At 47.3% G+C, this 26,376-nt stretch overlaps 1 protein-coding gene and 1 long non-coding RNA gene across 4 annotated transcripts in view; one reads left to right on the top strand and one right to left on the bottom strand.

Annotated features, from left to right (window-relative positions):
- LOC146822744 (cytochrome c oxidase subunit 4 isoform 1, mitochondrial-like) overlaps positions 1–26,376 on the bottom strand; it is a 342,020-nt gene that overhangs the window by 38,180 nt on the left and 277,464 nt on the right. The gene's annotated exons all lie outside the window — the stretch shown is intronic.
- The window catches only part of LOC146822745 (uncharacterized), a 163,394-nt gene continuing 153,012 nt past the window's right edge, over positions 15,995–26,376 (top strand). Inside the window, exon 1 of the long non-coding RNA XR_014962076.1 lies at positions 15,995–16,057. This is a non-coding gene — a long non-coding RNA (uncharacterized LOC146822745). The remainder of the gene's footprint in view (positions 16,058–26,376) is intronic.

The following is a 26,376-nucleotide window of genomic DNA, read 5'->3' as shown; positions in this document are numbered from 1 at the left end:
ACATAGACAACCTCACACACCTGTGCCTTGAATAGAACAACAGGCATAAAAGTCATGGCACACGGAGGAAGCCCACCACCCTCATCCTGAGCAAGGAATGGGACCAGTCCCAAGACAGACAGGGACAACAAACCTCCAGCCACCCCAACCTAGAGGGTAACTTCCCACAAGGGACAAGGGCAAGACAAGGCCAGATGACCCTTAATCAGAGGATAGCAATGGAAGGAAGGGAGGGGAGGGAGGACAGGGATAGAAAGCAATCCCCCCTCAAACCTGGAGTAGCCAGAGCAGCAGTGCACCGGAGCACCAGAACCCCATCCTCCAAAGAACCAAGGGAGGAATGAACTGCCCCCAGACAGAGCCACCTGTCAAGAACAAGGAAGGCACTCACAGGAGACACAGCCCCCCACCGGGAGGTGAGTACCGAAGACCAACCCAAGGGTCCTCGCAGAATAGGGGAGGAAGGGCGGGCCGTGAAGTAATCTGCGGCTATAATCATCTCTACCAGATACATCGTTACCGAAGGTAAGTAACTCGTATATCTGATAGAAACTACTAGCCGCAGATTCCTTCACGTAGAATAGATACCCTAGCAATACCCCCGGGAAGGAGGGCCTGCGAAAGGACCCCACCAGCCAAAGCAGAACAGAGGGCCCCACAGGGGACCAAACCTGTGGGCCAGGTAGAACCTCACCCCTGCCAGGCCAAGGGAACCCCCACAAGCAGAACCCCACCGACCCCAAGGGGACGGAGGAGTGACGGAAAGCTGAAGTGGCTCGTACACTCACAGCAGAGGTACCAAGGGCAAGGACAGAGAGGCCGAAGCACCCCACTCCCCCACAAGGCAACATAGCTTCCGCCGAATGCCAAGACAGGAAGACGGAAGAAGAAGAAGAAGAAGCCTAGAGGGCCCAAGAAAACCAAGGAGAAGAAGGCGAGCCCATTCCAGATGGAGAGCAGCCTGCCAGCCAGAACAAAGTCGGCAGTCAAGGCCAGAAGCAAGAAGAACAGACCGAGGCCCCAGGAAGACCAAGAAGGCAACGCTTGGCAAGGGAGAACACAGGGATATCCCAGACCGCAGAACGAAAGCGGGGAGAGGAGGAGAGGCCCGGGCCACCACCACGAGTGGCCGTGCACACAACCTCAGGAAGCAAAAGTAACCTACCATGGAGAACAGGAGAACAGGTACCCGAAGGCGACCAGAACCCTCCAGCAGAGCGTGAGCCATATGACAGCTACCATAACCCCACATAGGGCACGTGAAGTCCCAATATATGGGAACCCTCTTTGGAAGAACTTCCGCAGCAGAGGAAGAAACAAAAGAACCACGGGGAAAAAAAGCATCCCCGCTACCGGCTTGACAGCAGCCCAAGCAAAGCAGAAGTCCCAATCTCAGGGCCAAGTCTGCGCAACAACTCCTGCAGAATTCACACACAACAACAAAGGGGCAGTCCAGCAGCCAACAGTGCCAAAGTCCCAAGGAAGGACGTAAACGGCCGGAAAAACCTACTCCACAACTAGTACCGCCGGCCTAAGAAGGCCCAAAAGTAACCCTAACTCAGAAGTCATTGAGGAGGGGACGGAGGAGGACGGAGCCCTGCTAAGAGCCTATGGATGGCAGAGTCGGCCCGGTGCATGAAACAACAGACTGCCATCAAATGGGAGATCAATGAGCCTCTCCCGAATATTTTCGGGGAAGACGCCGTCCTGAAGCCAAGCATGGCGACGGAGAGCGACTAAGGAAGCCATGGCCCGGCCCAGCGCCTCAGAGACGTCCAGAGCGGAGCGGAGAATAAACGCCGCAAGCTCCAGGCCATCCAAGGCATGATGTCACAAATCAACCTGAGCAGACTCCTGGGACGCTGCAGACCCCAGAGACTCAGCCGAGTCCCACAAACAGGAGGAGGCCCGAGCTAGCACACTCAAGGTTGAGGCAAAAATGTTGCGTCCCCAAGTGTCCAGCCAGCGGGCCTCTCTGGACGGCGGAGCCCACAGGGGTGTCAGGGAGGGAAAAGCAGTCCGCAAAAGGGGGCTGGCGGCTAAGGGGTGAATGGACAGGCACGCCGGGTCACGCGGCATCGGAAGGTACCGATGCAGAAGATGCGGAGGCACCGGGTCCCCAGAGGCAGGACGCCTGCAAGTCCCCATCAAGGCAGAAAGGAGCAAACCTTCAAAGGTAAGCAAGATTTCCCTCCCACCAGAGCCCTGGTGGAGGACCTCCAACAGATGGTCTGCCAGAAAGTGAGCCACCGGGTCACCTATGCGTAGGATGCCCACAGCTGTGAACACCGCATGAGTGAAGGCTGCACCCGCATCCGTAGGGCCCCGCGGTGGAGAAAGCAGCTCCTCTCTGGCTGACGGCTGCAAACTAAGGCGGACGTCCCCGAGGTCAAGCGGGGCGGGCAAGGGCCAGACCTGGAAGTCAGGAGGAGTCGAAGAATGAGGGACCTGCCGCTCTTCTGACGAACACCCCTGCCGCAGGAAGTGCGGGGAGCCACCCTTAGACGCCGGTGAAAAGGACACCACACGGCAACCAGTCTCCGTGAAGGATGATACCAATATGCAGCCTGCCTCCGGAGAAGAAGAGCATCCGAAGACGAATCCGCGGTACGACCCCTGCGCGGACCGTAGAGTCCGCTGCCTGAGGCTGGACACCGGCGCCATCTGGCGTCGCCGGGCAAGGGACCTCCAAGTCACCCCGCACCGGAGAGGGGACCGGAGTAGAGCTGGAGCCGCACTGGCCCGGAGCGGTGCCAGGACGGCGCCGGCCCGACCCCTGCCGAGGCAACCACCTACGTGGGGGAACGGGATGGGCCTGAAGTCCTCCGCCGGCTGCGGCCCAGAAGGAGGCGAATGTCGCCCGGCAACCCCTGTGGCGGCGCCGGGGACGATACAACCTCCGACTCACCCTCCAACAAGGCAGCCGCCTGCGAGGGGATACGAGAGGGGCCCGGAGAGGGACAAGGGGTCTGCCCACGACCTCGACCCGGAGCGGGACGAGGAGGGGCCACTGACCCCTGTGGCTCCGCAAGGTCCAGCTGCTGCCGACGCCGTAGCGGCGTCACCTCGACCTTAGACAGGACCACCCTGCCAAGGGACCAAAAGGGGCTCGGGATGTGACCCGAGCCCCGGCGACCTCCCGCGACACCACAGAGACTCCCGCAGGAGTTTGCGGCGAGGCAGAGATGTCGTGGCCTGAAGGAGGTGTCCCAGAGGAGCCGCACCCCAACAGCACCACATCCTCCAAGCCTGGATCCGATGTAGTCGGCACCGGGGCCGGAGCCACCGGCAGAGCCGCGCAGGGCCCTGCGCCAGGTGAGGGATCCGCCAATGCCCCAGGAGTGGCATGAGGAGGAGACGTCAGCGAGGCCTGCAAAGCCGCCACGTAAGTCTCCATCTGGACTCTCGATGCCCCAACACCGGGAAACGGTGGATAGGACGACACGCGGGGCCACATCACCCGCGGAGAGTCCACGTCCCCGGTAGGCCAGAAACCAGCCCCCGGGGACGAACTGCGACACTTACCCACCGGGAAGCGACGCTCACATGACATTGGAGAAAGGCGAGGATGACGACCACGGCCGGATCTGAAGCTGTCCGCCGAAGCAGACGGAGGGGAGGACGTCGACCTGGAGAGACACGCCGAGAGAAGTTTCATTCAGCGCTCCCACTGCGACTTCAACTTTTGGCACACCGCACAATCTGAGGTGCCGTGATCCTCCCCAAACACCACATGCAAATGAGGTGAGGGTCCGTCGCCGACATAAGACGCCCACAAAACGTGCAAGTTTTAAAGCCCGAAGGCATTCGCACACTGTTTTCACCAAAAAAGAATGGAAGAAAGGGGGCCTTAAACAGGACCGCAGCAAGGAACGGATCTGCGTTGCACGCGGAAAAAGAAAAAACTGACGTGGGCGTGCCAGGGCGGGTCTTATGTGACCTCGCTGACGTCATGTACGCGGACGACGCCTGGGCGGAGTCGTGTGGTGTCGTCCCGCTCCCGGCGCGCAGGGATGCTGTGGCAAAAAGTTTCTGGATCCAGTCTAACGCCTGGGGATAATTCTATGTGAAGGAATCTGCGGCTAGTAGTCTCTATCAGATTGCTCCATCACAGTAAAATAATCAGATTGATTTTGTGGCTGGTGCTGCAGAAGAGGAAGCGGTTTAACCAAGCATGTCTCTACTCAATCCTGCTCCTATGTAAGGACGATAAGGCTGATGTGGGGTCTCTAGCTGTTGCGTTTAAAGCTGATGGATCTATCCCCTTCTCTTGTGGTATCATCTATGGAGATTCTGGGGAAGACAGGTCTTCCCTATCGCTGAAATAGTGTTGATCATCAAAAGGTATACTACTTAGTTGAGTCTGCATGGCATCAGAGAAACCACTAGCCCTCATCCATGTATGGCAATGGAGAAGGATTCCTGACCCCCATCAACTGAGTCACTGCATTGACTGCATCAATAACGGTCTGCATCAACAGCCTTGAGGAGCCCACTTCAATTCTTGAGAGTGTATTTTAGGTTGGCCAGGCAACCTGGGAACTGGCAAAAGAGTTAACTGACACAGGTTGACATTACCAAATTCAAAGCAGGTTTCAGTATGGACTGCAAAAAGGGTATATGTTGAGGGAATAGGAGATGTAAACAGAACCTGAAATTTAAACTAGAGTCGTTGATTTCAGAATAGCACTTTTCGCTGCTGGCTGAGATAAAACCCGGTTGGGGACCAACTGGGTATGCCAGAGAAAAGAGTGGCGAATACATCAAATTTTGCCTTTGTAACAGCCTCAATTTGTTTAAGCGGATCCCCTGGGATAGGGAACTAATCTGAGGTAGAGAAGGTTCTATCATACACACCAGCTTGGATGTAGACATGGATGAGTGATCCTTCTCCTTGTTTCTTGGTTTGCAGTGAATTGAGAAGGCTGCTCTTTTTATGCTTCTTGTGCTTTCTTTTTGAGGAACAGTTTCTGGTTTCTACACCTAGACCTAGTCCTGGACCTCAAAGTTCTGGACTTTTCTTTCATGGAAGCAATAAAAAGCTTAGACTCTCTTTCCTTGAGGGCCTTTGGATGCACCCGTTTGTAGAGATCACTTGACGATTGGCCAGATCACACTCAAAGTGCCAATGCAGGAAGTGTGAGTGCCAGTGATTGCCCTGTGTCAGCTACAAGTCTTACATGACTTGAAGTCAGATAATTTTGAGGGTGACATGCTGTAAACGCATTTGAATAAGACAAACCAATGTTGAAAAAAAAACTGGTGAGAGGATTCGCAGCAGTACTTGGATCCGTATTCATGGCGGCAAGGAAATATGGAGCTGAAGGCACTGGCACACATGGCCCTTTATAAACAGTTAATCCATCAGTTGTGCTACAGCAGTGAGACGTCAATGTGAGCTCTGGACTCTGACACCTGATGACAGTGATTCGAGATTCCTAGAGAAAAATCTTTGGATTCCAATCTTGTGCTTGGGAAGTTGTTCAATATTGAACCTGCCATAGTTAATATCTATTGGCACATAAAGTTGAGCTCTTTATGGTATCTTTATTTAAAATGGGACAAAAAAGGTGAATCTGAGTAAGAAGACGGGGACAAGTTCCATTTAGAACCATTATTTTTCTTTTTCCTTCCCAAACTGCAATGATGATGGCGGTATATCCCTTTAGGACAGACCACAGGAAGCTTTGAGACCAGACGTTTTTGGCATATGTGACGCTGACGGAATAAAAATACTTTCACCCAATGAATAATTGATGTTCTGGTGTTCTTGGTGATATTTTGTTTGTAAGTCAATGAACACACTGCAGAAAACATCACCAGTTTTCAGTTTATGTAGTAGTGCTGCTTCCAGTGAAAGGCTGTGATGTCACCACTAGCACTGATTTGTGGTCCTTTCTACTACGTCTAATATTCTGTGCATGTCCCACAGTCTTAGCTCAGAGGATGACGCCTAACTAACCCAAAAAAGGAAATATTTTATTTACCTGTAAATGTAGTTCTCCATTATTGGTATATGCCATAGTTTCACATAGTTGAATCATTCCCATCTTAGCAGTGGGAGTCACAAAGTAAAATCAGAAGTAGTTCATTATACATAGCATATAAGGACTAAAAGCAGAAACCTATTCACATTATTTTTTTTTAAAACAGACTTCAAACAAACTGCATCAGCCTGATCACCACTTCCCTCAGAAGCTACCATACTTCAGATTTTCTAGTACAAATGTGAATAATAATTTGGCTTGATGAACAGGTGAGCCTCCAAGGGGACAGGGTTGGGTAGAATGTGAATCTATGAAAGATACCACTACTGGAGAACTACAGTTAGAGGCAAGTAACTTTTTCCTTTCTGCAGTATCGGATCTTTTATATATTCTATGCTTGAATCCAAACAGCAAGCAGTATACGTTCAGAATCATTGCTGCGGATGATTGGAAATACATAAAACAAGGCTCCCCTAATGGAAAAGATTATGCAACAAAGCTTGTCCCAGTGCTGCCTCCTTCTGTACTGTTAAATCCAAAGAGTAATACTGGGTGAACACGTGCCTATTCTTCCATGGTGATCCCATATAGATGTCTTGTATTGACAGACCAGCAAATAGAGCAGTAGAAGTGGAAACATACCTTGGAGAATGTGCTCTAATTTTACCCTCCAGAGGTCCATTGTGTTGCGATGACAGAACATCGGAGCCGCAGATATACTGCTCTGTTTGGAAAGACCTTTACAAGGGGTACCGCAGGTTACCAACAGTTGATCGGTCTTTCTAAATTCTTTGGTCCTACCAATATCACATTTCAAGCACCTTTTTACGTCAAGGGTATAAAGTGCTCTTTCCGCAACATACTTAGGATTTTCAAAGAATGTCTTTAAAACCACAAGTTTATTAAGTGAAATTGTGATGGTACCTTTGGCACGAATCGAGGGCTTGCACTTAATATTTCATTCACTCCTCTTGAAGAAATCAATGCTAACAGCAATGCCATGTTCCAGGAAAGAGATTTCAGATCGACTTTATTGATGAGCTCAAAAGGACTCTCTGCCCACTGCAAAAGCACTGTATTTAATTACCAAAGAGTTGGTGGATACTTTAATGGAAGATAAGCTCCAAACCTTTCTCTTAAAAATCCCTTCACAATTCTAGCTGACCACAGGGATGATTTATAGGATGATCTCCTAGAGCGTGATACAGCGGTTAAATGTACTTTAACAGATGCATGAGAAAGATCTGATTGGGAATAATATTGTCCAGCCACCATAAACAGAATCATTTCCATTTATATTTGTAAGTTCAGTGTGTTGCTGTTTCCACACCGGCTTTATTTTATTTATTTTTTTTTAAAACTTTTTTTTTTTTTTAACAAAAGGACTTTAATACATATAGTATATTTATGGCCATACAGTTCGTTGCAGGTGTTCAAATTTGTATGCAGTACATTATCTCTAGGAACAGTCGGAGCAATAAAGAACACAATGTATATAAGCAAAAGATAATGGAGATCCATATAGGATTTCAAAAGAGGCATTAGAAAAAGAAAACAAAATGAAACGCAATACTAAGTTCCTAACCCCTACTTTTCATCAGCTGTGCATAACATTGAAGGATAATAATAAAAAGAGAATAGGGGGAACATTAGGGTATGAAGATGAAGGTGGAGCCGATATAAACCACAATTCATGTACGAAGATAAAGGACCTGTTACAATGTACAGTACCATCTATATTAAAGGTCAGGGGACATTAGCAATACAATTGAAAAGGATCTTTCTTTCCCTTAATAACTATTAGTCATTTTCTGTTTTGGACTTATATGTTTCCAGTAAGTCATCCCAAACTAGGGCTATAGGCTGTTTCTGTAGACCACAATATTCTTCTCCACACAAGACATAGCCTTCAGCCGTACCCCAGTGTATAACCTCATCTCGCAAGCTGGATGTAAGGATGTGAGCGCAGTTTTGCGTCTGATCATCTGATGCTGGTGAGGAGAAGCGCCAGATCCACTAATCACATCATATTTTTAGAGTTTTTGGGACAATGATACAGGCCGAGAAGACAGTGTTCTGCAGTATTCCAGTGGGTAACCCCGGCGAGCACTGCCAGAGCGGTGTGAAGATCAACCCAGAAGGTCGTCAAGGAGGTGCATGCCCAAAGCATGTGTTATAAGTCTGCAGAATCTACCTGGCATCTGGGGCAGTTCAGAGAAGTACCGGGAAAGATTTTGTGCAGTTTGAAGGGTGTTATATAGGCCCTATGTAGGAGTGAAAATGTAATACATTTAAACCGTGAGTTGTGAGAAATCATATTGGGGTATTCAATGAGAAAGCGCCATTCCTTATCATGTAGGGCACGACCCAATTGCTCCTCCCAATAGGCTCATAGGGGTGCCAATGAAGTGTGTAGGTGCATACACAAAACTTGGTATAGCCATTTAACTAAATGTCTGCCAGTGCCCATTTCACATACAGACTGAACAAAAGAGTGTGTCTCCGGTTCCGACTCCGTCTGCACCCAGTGTGTGCGAATATAGCAGGAGTTGTTGTCATGTGTTCCTATTTGAGAGCATGTATCAAGTATGTGAATGCATTGCCAATTAATAATGGTAGGCTGCTCCTGGTGGTAGTAATGAATGTAGTTTGCCAAGCCAAAACATCAGTTGTGTGTAACTAATCTCAGTTAAGTGAAATCCCACCAACCAATAGGACAACCATTGTAATTGGCCTGCAAAACAGTAAGCCTTAAGGTCCAGGGTGCACATCCCTCTCTCTTCCAGCAGCAACTGCAGTTTGGGGAGACTCACTCTATGCCGTCCCATGCCCCATATCAAATCTATCAATAATAAATTAAGTAGTCTAAAATAAGCAGCAAGGACGACTAAGTTAACAAAAAACATACAACAGATGGGGTAAGATATCCATTTTTTATAGAGCCAGAGTTTCCCTATGGCCTTAGCTAAGATCTCTTTACAATCGTCTAGTATATCTAGATGTGAGTATTATTTGTGCTCAGAAGCCACACTGACAAGTTTAAGGACTTCGGATCCAGATGAAATACTTGGCCCTTGTGTAGAGTCAACAAATTGTGAATTGATTTAGATGAATATGATATTGTTCTGATAGGAGATGTAGCTCTGTGAACCTAAAGTGTCTGCACCAAGTTAGGACTATTAGTATGATCTTGTTCTGCACCTTTGTAACCATGTGTATTCCCCCACAACCCTGGTTGTTGATGCCAATTGGCATAAAACTGGCATTTTTGGTACTGAGTGGTTGTAAATAGATCCAACTTTGGTTTGCCCCAATGACTGATGATGTAATTCAGAAGTTGTTGATTCAACTTCTATTCATGGCAGTTCTTTGTCATCCTGCTCAGCGTGTCTTCCACTGATTGTTGGCAACAAGCACATGCTCCACTGCTAGCAAGATGTGTTGTTGCATCAACCATTTTCAAATCTTTTGTGCCTCCTTGCTTGTTTATATTGTCTGTGTGTGCTAGCATCGAAGAGTCTCTTATCCTTGGGAGACAAGCCTAAAGACCCAATGCCACGGCTTTCAGGTTAGGAGATAGATATGCAAACTCTTCTCTTGCTCAACCCATTTTCTGTGGAGTTCTAGATATTGTAAATGAGCTTCACACCCTTCCAGGGAGCATCTGTTGTCATCATAAATGCTGGAACTTGGCCTAGAAATGTTAGTTCTGTTGAAGTATTTGCTTACTCAATACACCATAGCAAAGCAACTTTTATTCTCGGAGTGATATCCACTACATTGTGGAAACAACCCTGGGTTTCAATCCACTGCTTCTCCGGTTCCTCTTGCAGTTGAGTCATTTGTAAGCTGCAAATGGAATTGGAGGAATGCATGACAACACTATCCCCATTAGTGACTTGTACAGGTATACTGACACTAGCAGACTTTTTAGACATTGGTCTGCCAGGTCTATTTGTTTATAATGCCTTTCCAAACATAGGATAAGCTTGGTTTTCATTATTGTACAGTACAACTCCTAGAAATTGTGTAACTCTGGAAGGATGGAGGGAAGTTTGGAGTATGTTTAGAACAGGCCTGAATTGTTGAAGAGTCACACACAAGCCGTGGTCAACATTTTGGCTGGATGACAAAAAGGAGCATTCAGCAGCCAGTTGAGGTATGGAAAGATCTTGTGACTTCTTAGATAAGCGGTAACTAGGGCAAGACAATTTGTGGAAGTTCAAGGGGCTGACTTTACGCCAAATGGGAGAGCCTTGAAGTGGTAAGGCCGCTCACCATTCATTTTGGAGATCCAACGATGTCATGCAATTGACACGATTCAGAAGTTGGAGGATGTCTTGAAGTGGAACCATGCAAAATGATTGTTTTCTGAGGTACTTATTTAGCTTTCCCAGATCTAAAATAAGCCTTCAATCTTCAGATGTTTTCTTTATTAAAAGAAAGAGAAGTAGAAGGCGGTATTTCGCTGGACAAGGGCACTATTTCTACGAGTCCATTGTTTAGCGTGATTAGAATATCCAACTGTAAAAGATGAAAGAGGACTTGGGAACTTTTTTGAGGTGATGTATAAAGACGTTTTCCAAAGTATGACCATATGATATAAGGTATAGGACCCAACAGTCTGTAATCCTACTCTCCCAACTTCTGTGATAACTGGTGATTTGATCTCCAACCGTGCTTGAGGAAGATATTATTAAGGCTGGTGCCTTTTTCATGTCACTGTCTTATTCTGTGGTCCTTGCTTTCTTGCGGTGCTTGTTTTGTGTAAGCAGCTGGCAGTCGAGCCCTAGACAGCTGCTTTATGCATAGTTGCCAGTAGACTTGTTGAGGGCGTTGATAGGGTTGATATCAGTAAGACTGATGTCACCCTCTGAATGTAAATTGCCACCGGTCTCTTGCCCACGAAAGGACTGGCTACTCTGTTGGAGGATGCCAGGTGACCTTGCTTTGTGTTGGTCTTGACTGATTAAAGATCATCGTCTACAAGCTTGTCCATCGTACGGCATGACTTAGATCTTACACTGGACCTCTGGCAAAAAGATGTTCACTTCAGCCAGCCCAGCATTTGGAGAACCACTGCACCTGCTAGCTGTCTGAGTCAAGGAGATGTTGTCCATTGCACGTCCATCATTTCTGATGAAGCTTGTTTCCCCTCATGCAGAATTTTCTTGGTCTCAGCTCTTTTGTCTTCTGGCAGAATGTCAATACATATATACTGATGTCCGACCACAACTGCCTGTCATAACAACTGGGGTTCGTCAAGGAATTGCCTGCTCTCACCGTAATTACTATCATGGCACAGAATTTCCTACCAATGCCATCTACACAACTTTCTTACCTGTAGAACAGGCTGCGGTTGAGAGGTGGATCATCCAAAGAGTTATATTTTTTGTCCATATGAGAGACACTGTTGCCAGATTTTTCATAACCTTTATGTCTTCATAAAACATTAGGTCCACTATCTGAATGGCTTTCCAAGATTTGCGAGGGGGCTCTTTGAGATCATACAAGATACAATCCATTTAATTGCGACTGGTATATCAAACATCTTAGATGCCCTTTCAGAAAGAGGATGAAAGCCTCTGATATTGTCTAGTGGCAAGTCTCCTGGTTGAGGAGCAGTTCATGGGGGAAAGAGGTGCCAAATAGTAACCCCACGCTGTACTTACATCTTGATCATCTGGTACTTCCCCTTCTTCTCAGTCGTCATCAGAATAGGTGTCATCAACCACTGTGGGTAATGAAAGCCTCGATGAAGAGGTCTGTGACAGTTGTTGTGATCTGGACCTGGAAACAATAGCATAATATGAGGACTACGAGGAGTAGGTAGTTGTGCCTGCACAACTGGTCAAATGTGGTGGTACAGATGGTTGCTTTGGTGATCTTGTTTTTGAAGGGTCTGGGAATCTGTTACAGTTATCAGCCGACATAAATCTTAAATAACAGCTCTTGGAACTCGCATAACTTCCTCTTTACATTGTATTCTTGCTCGTAGAGCTCACAGAACTTAAAGTACTGGGTAGGCCTTACATTATGACTTGTTTCCTGAGAGTCAATTTGAGGAGGAAATGAGTATTTGCCTTTGACATACTCATCTTGCACTTGATATTTCACATGAAAATCCACTGGACTGTAGGCAGAACCAGAGAGCCCTTCATCATCAGAATCGTCAATGTCCAGTGGATGAGCTGGTGGCAGAGGAGTAGTGAGGTATGTTCTGGTATTAATGAAGCAGAAATGCCCATTTCAGTGATTAATGTGATTTCCAAAGGTGTCATCAATGGCACTGTCAATGGGTTCTTCATCGTCCGAGCCTCCGTCGACCTTAATATGAAAGGGATTGTCAATGGAGCAGCCATTGACGGTGAGGTGGGCATCGACGCTGTGGTGGTCAACCTCGGTGATATTATCGTTCCACGTGGTGGTGGTTGTTGTTGTTATTCCTGGAGATAACCCTAATTATGTTGATGAGATCTATATCAATGATTTCCCCGTCGTCGAGAATGGTACCGTTGACATTGCTGACGATGGTTTAGAACACTTTGGAGATACCTTTTTTAATGGAGTAGGAGGTCCTGACCTTGGCATGTGCTTTAAAGGCAAATCCTTTTTCTGCTCCATTGTTTTATTTTTACGAATGGCCTTTGAAAGCTCTCTTTTATGAGCTGTTTTGCCAGATTCTACGGACCTCTCGCTCAAGTTCACAGAACCAGGGATTTCTTTGGCTCTGATCTTCTGAAGCCAGATTAACAACCTACTTTCTCTTCCATTCATTAAATGTTTTTGAGGAAACAGTTTGACAGATTTTTAATTCCTTTACCTTATGAGATGGGTGTAGGCAGTAAATACAATCCTTGTTGGCCTCGTTTGAATGCAGTCTAATTTACCCACAAGTACCACATGCCCTGAAGAGACCTATTTTGGATGTCTCTGAAATGATGTTCGGAAAGATTTTGGGTCAAATAGTGCTAGTAATTGCCTTCAAGCAGTTACAGTACTACAGATGCAGTACTGCGTTCTAATTTTACTGTGGGGCTTCCACCCAACGACATAAAATGATTCAACCATGTAAATCTATGGAAGATCCAATACTGGAGAACATGTTCTTCCATGATATATTTTCACTAAAAGTACTTATTTAATACAATCAGTTTAATTGAGTTTATGGTAAAAAAAAAAAACTGGAAACAAGTCGCAGGTCAACTGCGAAAACAAAAATATAAAACAAAGAGTTTGGTGGAGTCAAGATGTAAATATGTCTGTTCTTATGGATATGAATAGTGGATCCACGAACTGGAAGACTAATAAGGGCCTTCTTTATAACTCATGGCAGGAGCCCTGGAGATAGGGGCACAGTGGAAGGTTTATGTTAAGACCCCTTCAGGATTGAGATTAATATAGTGATTCAGAGCTCTGTTAACCAGACGTATTTGAAGAATTTAACCTCAGAATTAGTGTCTATGCTAGAGGCATCTGTCCAGGGCACAAGTCCTAAAAAAAGAAGTGGGGGGACGCTGACGTCACGACAGAAAGTGACATCACGAAAGGTGGCTTGCACCATCAGACTCATTGCCTCCCCTCGCTCACCCCTTAGATGCGATTGCATCAGAGCAGCCAGCGCGTGACCAGCGTTCTCAATGAGCTCCGATCTCGCCCCAGAAAGGCCAAAGAGTGAATGTTTGGCTCCATTTGCTCCAGTTATCGAGCTCCTGGTAAAATAAGTGGGGGGGTACGCCGTCCACCTGCGTGGTGCCCCGACTCGAGCCCTGCATCTGTCCCTGCTGCAGTTGAGCTATTGTTGAATTTGCACCTTTACTTTACAGAATGGATTGACCAGGGAATCCAATCCAGTTATTCTTTGACAACGGCTGCTTGTTTGCAAACTGTACGGAATGAAACGTAAGATTTAAGTATAGACATTCAAAATTAAAAAAAGTAGGAGTCTAAAATTACTCTCTATAATGTCGTGCCTTATGTCATACTTAAATGAAGCAACATTTTTCAACCCTTGATACAGTGCCCTGCTCCTCTGCGGGGAAACCCGCATTCACATGCATGTATAATGATATTTTAAGAGATGTCTTTTGAAAGAGGATGCCAGGCTTTTAATATATAGGCACTAAGTAATTTATAATGTTCAGTCATAGTCACTGATTTAAGACAGCTTCACTTCCTCTATTTCCCCTGTGCTTCCTTTTTAGGTCTCGCCTGACCCAGCGCATGCGCTGGTCTGGCGAGACTTTTTGAGAGGGCTCCAAAAAGTGCTACCAGGCCAGCCTAGAGCTACAGTGCATGTGCGCAGGCGCGCTCGCGCCGCGCTTGACCGGTATTACTTTCACTTTCGCGGCCGCTTTGATGTTTGATCGCAATTGCGATCACTTTCGCGGCCGCTTGTTTGTCTTTGCCACCCGCCCCCCTTTTTAGGTCTCGCCTGACCCAGCGCATGCGCTGGTCTGGCGAGACATTTTGTGAGGGCTCCAAAAAGTGCTACCAGGCCAGCCTAGAGCTACAGTGCATGTGCGCGTTAGCGCGCGCCGCGCTTGATCGCGATTACTTTCACGGCTACTTTGATGTTTGATCGCGATCACTTTCGCGGACGCACGGCCGCTTTGATGTTCTCCGTGAGGCTTCAATAGATTGCAGCAGTTAAAACAAGCATTGGCATAGCCAATAGGTCTCGCTTTTGGGACCTTATAAGTGTTAAGTTATGCAACTGTTGCATGGCTAAACACTTATAAGGTCCCAAAGGCGAGACCTATTGGCTATGCCAATGCTTGTTTTAGCACCTAAATTCCGCTTATATTTATTTTTAAAAACATTTAAGACATCCAGACAGCATTCCAAATCTTTTGGCATGTTTTCATCTTTTATTTGCTGCTTTACATTTATATTTCAGAAGGGAATAAATATTGCATTTTAATAATTTCCATTATTTCTTTATCCCTTTGAGTGGAATGGGCGTACTGGTCAGGCAGCAGCCTACTAACATTTGTGCTTTACCTATACGTTTCCTGTGGCCTAACTTGTCCTCTGCCTTCCTTTACTCTTGCCTTTCTGTCTCGTATTTCTGTCTGCACATCTCCCTCTGCTTGCTTCTGTTGACTTAGGTTGTTTTATCGATGTCCTGCTTTTACACAATGTGCTTCTTTTTTTTGCCTGTCTGTCACCATGTGCTTCTCTCGTACCTGCCTGCCTCGTTTTTGCTCCCTCTTGCCCTTGGGTCTCCTTTCCCTCTTTACCTCAGTGACCTGTCTTTACACTCCCTGCTTCTCTTCCTTGCTCTCCTCCAGGGATCCCTCGTGCCCATCTCTTTTTAATGTTCCCCTTGCCCGGTCAGTCACCCTCTCTTGGCCACCTCTTTTCCTATGTGCTTGTAGCATGCTGGCACCTCTTACCTGTTAACTACGCGGCCAGGCACCCGCACAAGCAGTATCCCGACCTTCGGTGTGTGATGAACAGTGCTTGTTGCGAGGCTACTGTTGGTCCTGAGGGGAGCAGGCAGTGTTGAGTGAGCACCCAAGTACTGCCCACATCGGTTTCCCGCGCCAGTCTAGTAAAATGGGCATTCACGGGTTTAAAAAAATCAGGAATCTTGCGTAAACTCCGATCATTCGGCTGTGTGTATCAATTGTAGTTTTGGTTTTCGTTATGCTTATTCCAGTCACATGATTGTAAATCGCAGGAGCCATAGTTCGAGCAGAAAGTGTTGAGAGGGAACTGTGAAAACTGCATATCTATTGCGCTAGTTTATTGTGCGCCTTTTGTTACCCCGGGTGTAATCGTGTGCAGTTTAAGCGCAGATAGCTGCCCGTTTGCATTTCGTAAAACCGATAATTGACAACAGGATTTAACATGGAAAACATTACATCATTTTGCCAAACCTACACCTGCATGGCCCCGCCTACGTTGTACTCCCATGGCGTACGAGTTCGGTAGCGAACTGTAACCTTCTAGCATGTTCTCATACCAGCGCACGCGCGCTGCCGCACTTCTGATTTATGAATATTTATCCCTGTCCTGGTGGGGTTAGTGGCACGACTGGCTTCCAGGCACTCGCTGCTTTCCACGTGAGTAGATAATTGCCAAGGCAGAGATCGGGCCACGTCTGCTCGAGGCATGACAAATGGATTGGTAATTTGAGAGCAGAGCGAAGTTAATGGGATCTAAGAGCTCTATTTATGCAGAGTTTTATGTCCAATAGGGAAGGTGGCATACCTGTGCTTTGAGCGAGACTGCTCTGAAGCGCGAGTGCCATCAAACCACTGAGTGCTGCCTACCAACTGCGCAGAGCCAAGTGACCGCCACTCCTGATCATTGGGTTTCAGTACGGTGTGCTCGGGCATGAGGCAGCAAAGAATGGATGCCTCCCCCTGGAAGATGTCTTAACTACTTGCTCTTCATGGCTAGTTTAAGATGATGCAAGAGCTATAGAGAAAATATTGTGCCCCTAGACGTCTCATACCTTTTTAGGTCTCGCTCTCGAGACCTATTGTCGCCGAGATGCCTCTCAAGGGAGACAGACTGGGGCACGCGCAGATTGTTGTGATTGCTGTCTGTGAACGCGCCTCACATGAACAGCATTTGCGCGTTGAGTGCTCCTCTCCGGAAGACCTGCTGAGTTAATTATAGGTCTGCAGAGGCATGCTGTGATAATGACCGCTCCCCCGCCCCCGCCAAGCGCGCGTGCCACGCTCCACCGGGCTTGTCTTGTTTTTTTTGCATATTTATATAGCGCGAGCTCGACCCGAAGGTATTGGAGCGCTTTACATAGCACCCCATTTACATTACACATTCAGGCATATAGTGAGTTTTACGCACTCCTCTTCACCTGACATGAGATCCGCTTTTCTTCATTCTGTAGTCTGCCCCCACTCCCCACCTTTGCAGAGTGGAATGAACCTCGCCTTTCCCAGTTCCTTACACCCTCACATATCTTAAAAGAACGAATAAACAGGCCACTGCTCACACTCCTTTCACATACCAATGCCACACACACATTCTCACAGTATCTATCGGACTACTTGAAAACAGCATTTTGTAGACACTAACAAGCTTTCACCTGCAAAACGAGTACAAGACAGTATAAATAGTGCTTTCACTATGAAAACCACACGCCCCCACCCATCGTAAGCAAACTTGAGGCCCGCTAGTATTGTGTTCACTTTGGTCTCTACGTTATAGGTTGAGCGAGTGAGGCACGCTTTGATCGCTCGAAAGAGGCAACTTATTTTTCAAAACTGCTCCAGGGGCCGGCATGTTTGCATATCGGCTTATTCCCCGGCTTTGCACAACGCCGGGTAAATGTACTATGCAACACGGGCCGACTAACTCTCAAAAATTTCATGCTTAGAATTCAGTACCTCAGGGGAAAAAAAGTCAGCAACATTTCTGAGCATTAGAGACAGTGACTGTTTTTCCGTTGGTTCAAGAAAGACTCGTTATCACCCTCAGCGTGCCTTTGCAAAATATACATGTGGGAGGAAAAATAAAACAACAGCTTGGCTCTAAATATTATTTTTTAAGGAACCAAAGAGGTAACTGCTCGCATTTAAAATGTACATGTTTATGCATTCATTATACACGTTTATGCATTCATTAACTTAACGTGTGGGTTCACTCACGAGGTGGCTTTTAGGTTTCAGTCAAACACCAAACGTAGAATGAGAATGTACCTCTGAATACAGGATACCCATGGCTGCTCCACACGGGTCTGGAAGAAATTAATGCAGGATTCTGGGATTGCGGGGGCGTCCGACTTTGCTTGCTTAAATCCAATCGTTTCAAGGGGTAACTTCTGCCTGTAAACACACGGCAACTGCCAGGCACGGCAACTGCTCATTGGACTCAAAGGGCTTCAGCCCCCCCCCCCCCCCCTCGTGTGTGGCAGCCCGGGATGAGACAGCTTCCCGGGCCACACACAGCCGCTCCCGAGCACTTCACAGGTCTTTAAAAGACCATTTGCATGTTAATGAGGCCTTGCTGTTGTTTCACCCTTTCTAAGAGCCCCTCCAGTTCCACTCTTTATTATGGCTTAAAAGATTCAGCCCCCACCGGACTTTCTCAATCGTTCTAAAAGCAATACGGCACGGCCAGTAAAAGCGAGATTTAGAAAAAACTTGCGATAGCTTCTCACTTTGCAAGAAAATCATTTTCTACTTTCAACTCCCCCCCCCCCCCCCCCCCCCGAATATATTGGATGAAATTCATGCTTTGGCTGGTTAGAGGCAAAATCTGAGGAAAGAAATGCGTGAATAAACTGCAGGAACTTGAGGTTTAGACTTTCAGATGAGAACCAATAGAGATATGGAATTATTGTGGAGAATATTACAAGTGAAGATTAAAAAAGGTAGTGTGCAATGTAAATGAATATGCGTAAAATCAGTGTGCAGAATAAGCATTTACAATGCCAATCAGTTTGTCTTTTGTGTATTGAAAAGGTACTTGCAAGCACGAGTATTGCACAGAAGAGAATTCACACATGAGTAAAAGTAGCAGGTAGCTGCTCAGGGCTGGCAAGTTTCCCAGGTACGTGTACTGGTCCTGTCGAAGTTTTTTTCTTAGAATTCTGGGACTTGTCGTTTTTTAGGTCTCGCCTGAGCCAGCGCTTTAGCGCTGCTCTGGCGAGAGCTTTAGTAAACGGGGAATCTGGAAGTGCAAACTAGTGCTTTTCAGGCCTTCAAATACAGTGCATGTGCGCCGGTCGCGCGCACCATTTGTCAGCCTGCCTGATCACTTTCGCGGCCGCTTTGATGTTCTCAGTGAGCCGCGCGGCCACTAAGAACATCAAAGCGGCCGCAAAAGTGATCACCATTTGCCACCCCTTCCCATATCCCACTTCCTGCTTGTTTGTTATGTTTGTTGCGTTTCCTCTTTTAAATGATGGTCTTTCGTTAAAAATAGAACGCATGAGTAATGTACATCATACATGTGCACTGACAGGTTTTAAAGTCTGAAGGCATTTACAATACGCCTAAATTCGTTTTAGCTGCATTTGAATTGCAACGTCTTAGGTGTGGTAATGTTTAACTTACTAGCCTTCGGAATTCCTCACATTCTCTTCCTGGGCTTTATTGGAGTTTGCTCTTGGTTTCAGCCGGGCGCTCGCTTTGATTGTTCGTCGCGGCTCCAAAATGAGGGCTTTTCTCATTGTAAGAGTCAGTGCTTTCGTTTTGAGTTTTTGTGATGCCACCGGTAGTTGGTAAGGCTCATGAGTTGTTGTGAACGGCGTGCGCTCCATTGATTTTGACCCTTTTCTGGTCAATTTCAAGTCCAAGCTCGTATGCTCACGAGGTAGTGGGGTATCACAGTTAGCCGTCTTATCACGTAACGTGATTCTAATGTTTGTTTTGTATCCATTTTTACCCTTTTGCGCACATGAGACACCCAACATAACTGCTGTTCCCAGCTTTTTGTATGCATTTTTTGTTTGACGATGAGCATGTGTTGTAATGAAGCAGCCGCATCTCTAAGCCTATATGTGTGCTCTCAACCAGATTTAGAGTCAGTGCCACACTTCTAAGAGGCGAGGTTGCAATTTGCACAACAGAGTTGCAGCTCTCACATGCACCAAATGGGCCCTGCTTGGAGCACAGCGTGAGTGCTGCTCAGTGCATGTCAAAGAATGCTTTCAGATATATGTATTGGACACACACATCGAGCTTGTCACATAGCACGTTACACAAACTATTGGCATTGTAAATGACAATGGCTTTTATTTATGTGTTTTTAAAAACCTGCAAGCGTTGTGTAAACACGCACTTTGTACTTATAGTCGCTGCCTATGAGAAGCAAGGCTGGCAGTAACTAAATCTCTTTTACTACCAGCCTTGCTTCTCGTAAGCAAGGACTATAAGTACAAAGTGCGTGTTTATGCACCGCTTGCAGGTTTTCAAAGCACATAAATAAAAGGCATTGTCATTTACAATGCCAATAGCTCAAACTCTGGCAAATGCGAGACCTATTGCATTGCAAATGCTTGTTTTTTTTGCTGTATACTAGACCCGAATGTATCAGAGCGATTTCTCTGAGCACCAGTTGTGTCACAGATGGACACATTAATTTTGTTAGGCACGGAGAGATTACATGATTTGCCCAGAATCACAGGATGTTGAGCGTCCCAGTCGAGACTGGAACCCAGTTCTCCAGTTTCGAGGTTGACTGCTCTAGCTGTTAGGCCACATCCACCTTCAGCCTTTTATAAAGACTGCACAGTCCTCACAACCATCACTGGGTAGAGAGAATTTTAATGCTAACGATTTGATGTTAAGTTAGATATCACAAAATGACTGGCAGCCACTGTTCTCATTAGTGCTGCCAGTATGTGGAAAGTTAGACTGGTCATCTGATGAGCCAGCTCCTTTTTCACCTGCCCACAACTGGGCTCAAGCTGTTCCCTTTCTTTCCCCACAATGCACTTCTTTTAAAGCTGGTGCCCCTTATTGTGCGCAACCTCACTGCTGAACGCATTTCTAGTGCTTGGCAGCGATGGTCTTCAGAAAACAGTGGCCGGACACTGTTTGATGGCCATTCTTTTGCCACTGGGCCACTGCTTCAGTTGCAGCCTCGGTCAGTAGCTGCCTGCCTAACCCAGTGTTTATACTAAATCCAAAGGCTGCAGGCAGTCGTAAAAGCAAATGGCAGAATGCTGAGCAGTACACAGCCAAGGACCACAATGACCCATTGGCCAATCTTTGTGAAGCAAACAACAGGAATTTTTAAGGGGGGGTCCAAGGGAAAAATATTTACCGACCCTATGGTTTCCAATCCCTTTACCTTATATGCAATAACAACAAACAGAAAACCAGGGTCAAAATCAAAGAGCCTTTACACTTTGTACATAAGCATCCTAAGAAATAAGGAAAAAACCAGTAAGTGAACAATATCATTAGTAATGAATCCCATCAGCCACTAAAAGTAGCGTACATCATCATTTAGGATTCAACCATACATCTCCCTCCAGTTCACGAGGGCTGTATAGTGTATGAACAAAGAAGAAGAATTAAATTCTAATCTTTAGGTCTTTCATGATGTCGCTAACACACGTTTAAGTGGGATTGATGGTTTAAGCAGTGCAAAAAACAAAATCAGTGAGTGCGAATATTAAAAACATCTACAAGGTCATACCAAACATTTTATTAATAACTGACCAGGTGATGAGACTAAAAAACAATGCAAAAGCAGTTTGACAAAATAACTGCCAGTGTCCTAGATGCGGACCTAGATGCGGACCGTGTGTTAGCGACATCATGAAAGACCTGAAGATTAGAATTTAATTCTTCTTCTTTGTTCATACACTATACAGCCCTCGTGAACTGGAGGGAAATGTATGGCTGAATCCTAAATGACGATGTACGCTACTTTTAGTGGCTGATGGGATTCATTACTAATGATATTGTTCACTTACTGTTTTTTTCCTTATTTCTTAGGATGCTTATGTACAAAGTGTAAAGGCTCTTTGATTTTGACCCTGGTTTTCTGTTTGTTGTTATTGCAATCTTTGTGAAGACCAAACCAGTGTGATTGAGGAGGACACATCTTGACATTCTACCCAGATTCCAGTGCTTTCCCAGAATACAAACTCGGCAAGAACTGAAGACTGCATCTGCCTTGCTGGAACTTGAACTCTTGATTTCCAGACATTGCATTTTGTCAGCAGCAAACTTTCAGCTCACGGAGCTATATCCCACGAAAGCTTTTTTTTGTAGCATAACTCGTATCACAAATCTGCTGTTTCCAAGTATAGTACACCATAATGTGACTGTCAACCGATTCATGGTACTCCACTAAATGTTTGAAGAACTGTGGAAGCAACATTGGTAACGGGATTATAAAGTACCTGCCATCAAAAAAATATCAAAATCTTCGTTGTTCAATCACAAATGCCCTCTTGCTGTTTTATTGCAAATACTGCTGGAAGGCTATGGGAATAGACACTTTATAAATGCATCTATTTGATCATTATTGGAGGGCATGTGCAAATTTGAGAGGGCGACCTGTTTCCATTGGACATCTGTTTTAGATCAATACTTTGTCTCCTCTAATGTGTGCTTAAAAGCCTCTTAATTTGTTTCCTGTGAGTATTGTATACTACTTTTGGCTAATTGATGCAGTCTTGTTCTGAGTGTTCAGTTTTCAAATACTTATCACATGAATTGATAAAGCTGTTGGTGGTGTGAGCCGAGAGCAAGGCAAGGCACGTGCATCTAAATGTGCATAACTGACGTTTTTCTGGAATGTTTACTGTGGTTGTTGATTTGATGGTGGGCGCTTGCTTAGCACATCTCGAGCGCAGGGAGTTCCTGTTATAGAAATGTACTTTTTAGGTCTCGCCTGAGACAGCGCTTTAGCGCTGCTCTGGCGAGACTTATAGTAAGCGAGTTTTGGAAGTGCAAACAGTGGCTTTTCAGGCCTCCAAATACAGTGCATGTGCCCCGGGCGCGCGCACCATTTGGCAGCCTGAAAAGCACTGCCTGATCACTTGCTTTGATGTCCTCAGTGAGCCGCGCGGCCACTGAGGACATCAAAGTGCACACCATTTGCCACCCCCTTGTTTTTTCCTTTGATCCCTATCTTTCCCTTCCTCAATCTCACCCTCTCCCTGCCTTTTACAACTGCGGCCCCCACCACTGCGCCCGCCCCCACTCCCCCCTCCCACTCCCTCCTCGTCAGCTTCAGTGCGCTCTTGTTCTCTGTCTCCCAAACATCATCCAGCAAGATGCCATGGCTGGTTTCACTTTCTTTGTTTAATCACTGTGGCCTTTTATTTACCCCTCCCACCTGCCAAACAGCATCCAGCAGCATTCACCATGGCTTTTTATTTATGTAATAGAGCGCCCGTAATGCTAGTTCATGATAAGCAGTGACCATGTGCGTGATGTGCGTGTAAGAGAGAGAACAAGGTGGGGTTGGTATCCGAGCAAAGAAGTATTTCCGTTTATTCGCTCGGGTGTGGCATAAAGTCCACATTTTACTTCTAGCACAGATTATCTGATGCACTCATTCGCCAGCAACCACGTATTCATTATCAATTTAACATCAACAAGTTTTGTAAAGTGCGTCTAATCGCCCCCAAGGGTAACCAGGCGCTGAGGCTGCTGCGGTGGGGGTTTCAGTTGAACAGTCAGGTCTCGAGTCTTTTCCAGTCCTGAGCTTTCGTTTAATAATGTGATGCATTGTGGGAGCCGTAGTCCTGCCTCACTGGAGTTGCACCAGTGGGATTAACAGATCTGCTAACAGTGATTTATAAAGTGAAAGGGCTGGGGCACTAGCCCCAGTGTTGCAGTTACTGGCGGCCTCGTGGGGCAGCACGTGGTGCACTAGTTAAAAGCCGGGCGCTTAACAGTGGTGGTGTAAGCGCACCAGCTAATGGCACCAAGCTGTAGGCTGAGAATGTGATCTGAAATAGCGGACTCTATTCTGCCTTTCTGTGTGTCTCTAGACCCATGTTGTGCTGGTAAATGGTATTATATTCAGTGTTTAACCCATTAGCAGTGAGATACTGCTGCATGCCTCACACTGCTGCATGCCTCACACTGCTGCATGCCTCACACTGCTGCACGCCTCACACTGCTGCACGCCTCACACTGCAGCACGCCTCACACTGCTGCACGCCTCACACTGCTGCACGCCTCACACTGCTGCACAAAACACTGCTACACAAAACACTGCTGCACGCCACACACTGCTGCACGCCACACACTGCTGCACGCTGCACAATGCTACACGAAACACTGCTGCACAGCACACACTGCTGCACAGCACACACTGCTGCACGCTGCACGCCACACACTGCTGCACACTGCTGCATTACTCACTGCTGCATGCTGCACGACACTGCTGCACGCCACACACTGCTGCACACCTCACACTGCTGCACGCCACACACTGCTGCACGCCACACACTGCTGCACGCCACACTGCTGCACGCCACACACTGCTGCACGCCACACACTGCTGCACGCCGCACACTACTGCACGCCGCACACTACTGCACGCCGCACACTGCTGTATGCTGCACACTGCTACACGAAACATTGCTGCACGCCACACACTACTACTGCTGCACGCCACACACTACCGCACGCCACACACTGCTTCGCACACTGCTGCATTACACAGCTGCACGCCGCACACTGCTGCACGCCTCACACTGCTGCACGCCTCACACTGCTGCACGCCTCCCACTGCTGCACGCCTCCCACTGCTGCACGCCTCCCACTGCTGCACGCCGCACAATGCTACACGAAACACTGCTGCACGGCACACACTGTTGCACGGCACACACTGTTGCACGCCGCACACTGCTGCACGCAGCACACTGCTGCACACTGCTGCACGCCGCACACTGCTGCACGCCGCACACTGCTGCACGCCGCTGCACGCCACACAGTGCTGCACGCCTCACACTGCTGCACGCCTCACACTGCTGCACGCCTCACACTGCTGCATGCCTCACACTGCTGCACGCCGCACAATGCTACACGAAAAACACTGCTGCACGCCACACTGCTGCATGGCACACACTGCTGCACACGGCTGCATTACTCACTGCTGCATATTGCACGACACTGCTGCACGCCTCACACTGCTGCACGCCTCACACTGCTGCACGCCGCACACTGCTGCACGCCGCACACTACTGCACGAAACAATGCTGCACGCCACACACTGCTGCACGAAACACTGCTGCACGCCACACACTGCTGCACACTGCTGCACGACACTGCTGCACGACTCTGCTGCATGCTGCACGACACTGCTGCATGCTGCACGACACTGCTGCATGCTGCCCGACACTGCTGCATGCTGCACGACACTGCTGCATGCTGCACGACACTGCTGCACGCCGCACACTGCTGCACACCGCTGCACGCCACAGTGCTGCATGCCTCACACTGCTACACAAAACATTGCTGCATTCCACACACTGCTACTGCTGCACGCCGCACACTACCGCACGCCACACACAGCTTCGCACACTGCTGCATTACACAGCTGCACACCTCACACTGCTGCACGCCTCCCACTGCTGCACGCCTCCCACTGCTGCACGCCGCACAATGCTACACGAAACACTGCTGCACGGCACACACTGTTGCACGGCACACACTGCTGCACTCCACACACTGCTTTTAGGCGAGTTTATGCTACTGACATTGTAAATGACAATGCCTTTTATTTGTTTTAAAACCAAAACATAAATAAAAGGCATTGTAATTTTGCAATGCCAATAGCTCATACTCTTATAAATGCGAGACCTATTGCATTGCAAATGCTTGTTCTATAGATTGACAATAATACAGGCGCATGGGCTAAACTCTGGTCCCCTACACTATCCCGGGCGCCGCGCTATTAGTGCCTGCGTGTTTGGTTACAGTATGTAATTAGCTCTTACCGCACTATTAAAATAGACTGCCTTTTCAATTAGAGGCGTCTTGAGCACAGCAGTCAATTACCCTAATGAAGATGCGTTCTGTTTTCACTTTTTTATGAACGAAAGAGCTTGGCATTCTCACTAGACGTGATTAGGAGGCGCTGCACTAAAAGGGCGTGCACGAGTTGGCCCTGCCCAAAATGCACGTTTACACGAGGGAATTTAAGTGCAGGGCTCTTAAATAAATTGATCGCGAGGCTCTTGCGCTTAAAACAACCTCCTTGGGGTCATCAGGGCGCAGTTAGATAAGAGCTGCACTGCGCGCAGTCACAGAACAGCGCAGAGAGGCCCTCGCACTCTGAGACCCGCACTTTCACGCGGGTGACTGGCCTTATATTGGCCCCTCCAGAGGCTGTGCGATGATTTTAATTACGAGATCTTTCATCTCACCGATTCACAAACGTAAGTACCTTTTCACGCCAAACCTCAATGCTCGTGCTAGGGGAGCGCGCGCAGGCGCCTGCATTGTGTGCGCATTACAGCCCCCATTCTTTCTTCTATTGGTTTCCCACACCATCTGTCCTCCGCTCACCCCGCCTGCACCCCGACAGACTGCCTGACTTTCCCAAGCGTCTGAGTCCCTCTGTCTCTTCCTCTCTGTGTGATTGAAGTCTTTCTTTCTTTCTTCCTTCTTTCCCTCCGTCTTCCTTTCTTTATATGACCATGTATCTCGTTACTTCACTTTCAACCTTCATTCTTTCTTTCTCACTCTCCCTTTTCTTTACTTGTTTGTCACATAGACTTTATTTCTTAATTTCGTTATGTTTGTGCCTGTTCACATTATGCAGCTTCTCACTCGCCCCCACCAAAAAGCCATAAAGATTCAGTGTAGCTATGGGGGAAGGGCCGAGGACTCCCTTTTGCCTCTGTACTCAAGAACCCAACTTTGCGCACGATTTACGCTGTTTTCCCTGAAAGTGCGCAGTTTGCCGTCCCCCGCCTGGCCTCAAGAGG

This window comes from Triturus cristatus, chromosome 5_2, assembly GCF_964204655.1.
Source record: "Triturus cristatus chromosome 5_2, aTriCri1.1, whole genome shotgun sequence".
Classification (NCBI taxonomy): domain Eukaryota; kingdom Metazoa; phylum Chordata; class Amphibia; order Caudata; family Salamandridae; genus Triturus; species Triturus cristatus.
Note: the sequence above shows the minus strand (reverse complement) of the source record. Positions and strands in the feature narration are given on the sequence as shown.